The 4,704-nt window shown below is 45.5% G+C and overlaps 1 long non-coding RNA gene across 1 annotated transcript; it reads right to left on the minus strand.

The window, feature by feature from the left end:
• Positions 1-1,091: 1,091 nt before the first annotated feature.
• On the minus strand, positions 1,092-4,342 carry LOC114689149. Its single transcript, XR_005090597.1, has 2 exons — positions 4,187-4,342; positions 1,092-1,152 (listed from the first exon to the last, which is right to left on the minus strand). It is a non-coding gene; the product is annotated as an uncharacterized LOC114689149 (long non-coding RNA).
• Between the last annotated feature and the right edge of the window lie 362 nt (positions 4,343-4,704).

Raw genomic sequence — 4,704 nt, forward strand, 5'->3', positions numbered from 1 at the left:
TACAGAGTGAGATCCAGGACTGGCACCAAAACTACACTGAGAAACCCTGTTTCCATAAACCAGTAATAATAATAATAATAATAATAATAATAATAATAATAATAATAATAAAGAAGTCTGAGTCCATACTTAGGATTTTCCAGAAATTGAGGATCTGTAAATAGTATAAAAGACCCACAGTGTGTATTCAAAACATCACAGCTATTAACATATTGGGTCATCATTTGGAGCCTAGAATAGAAAGCAATCACTAGGTAGGAATCCTGAGAACCTGCACACTCAAGCTCAAAGCTAACGCTTCAACCCCTGCCTTCTACAAGTAACAGACAGCTTGCTTCAGCCTCTTCTCGGTGGCTGCTTTCCATTCTCCACGTCATTACAGAAGGCTCCTTCTTACTACCTGCTTTAATGTTTGCCTGCCTGCCTGCCTGCCTGCCTGTCTCTGGAAGAAGCAACAGAAGTCAGTTTAGATTAATTCTGAATTCACCTAAGCAAAACGTCATCCGACCACCCAGCAAGCAACAAACTGCCCTGCTTTCTTAGGCTGTGTGGCCAGGTATGCGTTCACGTTCAGGGACCGCTGCTCGCTATGGGCCATCTCCTGCAACTATTCACTGGCCAGGCAGGTCGCCTTGCTTGCACAGCCGGTTGGTTCCCAAGGTCTTACTATCAGGCTTGGCTCTGCTATTCATCTCTGTGGGATGAGCCGCTAGCTAAACAGGGAACAATGTGAAAACGATGTGCCTAACTAAATGGTCACCTCCCCTCCAGTTTCTGAAGACTGTGAGTATACAACATGTGAACAAGCTGGACCTCCTGCATAAATACGGGTGATCGATGAGTCACGACAGCTTAGTGCACGAATTACCTTCCCCCATAAAACAATGATTTCTGTTTTTAAATCTAACTGTAAAGACCCAGGAGTACAATTTAGAAACAAAACAAAGATTTTAATCCTAAAACCAGATTTCTCAAGAGTCAATATGAAACTACTGAAATGACAGACCCAACGAGGATCTCTCATAAAAATACAAAAAGTACTTACCAGTTTCCCCCCAGATCTGTGCTCAAATGGGATCATGTTGAATTTCTTGGCTGTTTTCCGATACATGCAATAGTGTTTGACCCAACTGGATCCAAATGGAGCCGGCCCTAAAATAAAGCACGGAATTTGTGGTTTTCCTCATGAGGAGGCAGACATGCACAGTGGGAGCACATTACTGCACAGCTCAGCCAGGCAAAGCATAAAATGCAGCAGCCAACAGAACGGAGGGACCGTCGGAGGCAGGGAGCCCCTCAGAACACTCGAGGCCTGACTTGAACATATGTTCAGTGGATAAATGTGAGTTAAAGTCACTGGGGGGTGGGGGGTGCCGACAGCCCAAACCCGCCGACCTAAGCTCAATCCCAGAATCCCACAGCGGAAAAAGAGGGCCAACTCCTCCACACGTGCCCTACTGCATGGAGCATCCACACTCACACTCAATAACTAAATCCTAAGAAACACATGCTTTTCATGTGCTAGAAAACCCAGGAGTTACTCAGGCGTTCCAGATTCAACGGAGGAAACAGCAATGTGTAGACAGCACAGCCACCCCCTTAAGCCTCTATTCCAGCTGGTCAGTGTGCACATCAGAAAGCTGACACTCTTAGCCAAAGAGAGAAAACCATAGAGCACCCTGAGCAAAGCTAAGGATGAGAACAAGTTAAACATTCAGTGCATCTGATCAGTTGAAGAATTTAACTGTGTATGAGATTTTGTTTCTTATTTCCCAACTAGAAACTCCTCTAGGCTGTATCTGAACAAAGTAGCTGTGCAGTGATTAGTCACATGCTGAACCATCAGTCCTAACTATATTGAGACTGACTGGACGACGGGACACCACCCGCCACAAGGGACTAACAGAGCTCTCAGTGGTCAGTTCTCAAGGCAATAGTGCGTGCGTGCGTGCGTGCGTGCGTGCGTGCGTGCGTGCACATGTCCATGTCCATGGATGCATGAGGCCTGAGGAAGCCATCAGGTACCTCCCACTACCACTCTCCACCTTCTTTGGAAGACAAGGTGCTGTGGGACGGTCTGTATGTCAAATTGCTCTGACTGGTCAATAAATAAAACACTGGTTGGCCAGTGGCCAGGCAGGAAGTAGGTGGGACAAGGAGAGAGGAGAATTCTGGGAAGTGGAGGGCTGAGGCAGAGAGACATTGCCAGCCGCTGCCATGACCAGCAGCATGTGAAGACGTCGGTAAGCCACCAGCCACGTGGCAAGGTATAGATTTATGGAAATGGATTAATTTAAGCTATAAGAACAGTTAGCAAGAAGCCTGCCACGGCCATACAGTTTGTAAGCAATAAAAGTCTCTATGTTTACTTGGTTGGGTCTGAGCGGCTGTGGGACTGGCGGGTGGCAAAGATTTGTCCTGACTGTGGGCAAGGCAGGAAAACTCTAGCTACAACAAGGTCTCTCATTAAACCAGCGCTGGCTGGCCAGTAAGCTCCAAGGACCCTCTCGTCTCTACCGCTGCACAGCACTAGGGTTAGACACTGGGGGCCACACCTGGCTTTTTTAGATGGGTGCTGAGGATCTTGACTCAGATCCTCCAGCTTGTAGTGCAGGCACCTGACAAACTAAGCCAACACCCCCCACAACACCCCCAGGCCACGACAGGATAGTTTAAAGTGAAGCACCTTATACCTGTAGCAATTTGCCTTTTCACTTTGTCCCATTGTGATGCAGTCATGGGACCCTTCCCAACCACCAAAGTCAGGAGCCAAATAAACCACATCTTTATAAACTATCAGCCCTCAAGTACTTTGTTATAAGCCACACAACACTAATACGACTATTAGTAAAATATGACTATGTAGCAGTACCTTCTATATCCATCTACAGTCTTCCTAATATTTTTTAAGATTTTTATTTTTAATTATATGTATGGGTGTATGTGAGTAAAAAAGCCATTGACATTAGATTTCCCTCGAACAGTTGTGAGCCACAAAGTATGGGTGCTAGGCACTGCACCTGGGTCCTCAGGAAGAGCAAGAAGTGCTCCTACCTGCTGAGCCATCTCTCTAACCCCTTTCCTAATAACTTTAATAAAAACAACCTATCTCGGAATGATCTGAAGGAACAAGATGCCCGCTGACTTATATGAGTGGCACAGTTACGAGAGGGTGGGAGAGGACGTGGCGATGTGGACACAGGGAGACAATGGCAGAGAAACAGTCACGGCACTGGCCGGAACTGATAAGGAGTGAGAAGAGGAAATAGGAGAAAGGTGCCGGTAACAAGGTCGCTCCTGGCTGTTGTTCTTCCAACCTTGGCTCCCTTAGAAACAAACTCCTGGAACACAGCATGAGACAGAATGGCAGCGTGGTCAGAGAGCACCATGAGAACACCAGAGCAGAAAGAAATGTGCACACCAAGGGGCTGGAGAGACGGCCCAGCAGTTAAGAGCACTTGCTGCTCTTGCAGAGGACCTGGGTTTGGTTTACAACCATCCAAAACTCCAGATCCAGGGGACCCAACACCCTCTTTGGGCTCCAGCACATGTAGTTCACACACTCGACACACACATCCATCCATTAAGAAATAATAATAATAATAAATGTGTGGTTTTTTTATTTAAATATGCCTTCATGATCACAGCGGACAGAAACAGTACTGGGATAATTCCCAACCATCACAGTATTATAAGGGTTCAAATGGACTTTTCCCAGGTGTCAGTGGGGATATGATTCACAGACACTGGAATCCTGGGCCTCTCCTGTCTTAATCACAGTATCATAGGGCCTGCACACACCCTCTCCAACTACTAACAAGACGTAATACAATAATGCACATGCTACAGAAACCGCTAAACTGTGTTGGTCAGGAAATGAAAAGGATAGAAAACTCTGGAGCTAGGTGTAGTGGTACATACCAGGACTCCAAGATGTAGGTTGAGGCCAGCCTGGACTATACAGGGATTTCAAGGCCACTTCAGTTATACAGTAAGACGTCTCAAACATGAATCACTGTCTGTGTGTGTACACCCCACAGATGCAGTAGATCGGCTTGGTTTTTACCATTCTGCTCAAATCTTTTCACTCTGTGTTGGGTGCACTCATGGGAAGCTCGTGAAGGCACAGAGCACAGACTGTGACAGGGATTTTAACCAGCCAATCAGCCCGTGTTCGCACACTTACTCTTCTCCTGGACATACAGGTAGCCTTCTGCTGTGAACTGGCTTGCTCGCTTGTGGTCCTTGGGGTTTTGTCTGATTTTGTTCATAAGTTCTTCCACTTCTGACCTGGTTCCCTCAAATCGATTCCGTGTCTAAAACAGAAAAAATAGGAATAAATTCCAACTTTAATAAATTCCAAAATTCTATGATTTTTTTGTGTGTGTGCGTATATTTTAATGACTTTGTGTAACTAAAATTAAATCAGCAGAATTCAAAAAAAAATCTATTCTTTCCAGTGTGTCTCCTTATTGAGATTTATATTCAAAGACAACAAAATCGGATGGTAAAATAGCCAATGTAGAAGATGAGCCATGAAAAAGACCTGTAGAAGTCTCTCCACCATAAAGTTCCTGTTGGTGTGACATCCAGATTTAAGGAGCAAATAAGCCATGAAATAAGACATCATTATCCACCTGGGAAATAAAAGGTGTTGGCAACAGTCAATCTGACCCACGCTGTTTCTACTACAGTAGCAACGTG

This window comes from Peromyscus leucopus, unplaced genomic scaffold (assembly GCF_004664715.2).
Source record: "Peromyscus leucopus breed LL Stock unplaced genomic scaffold, UCI_PerLeu_2.1 scaffold_1530, whole genome shotgun sequence".
NCBI lineage: Eukaryota > Metazoa > Chordata > Mammalia > Rodentia > Cricetidae > Peromyscus > Peromyscus leucopus.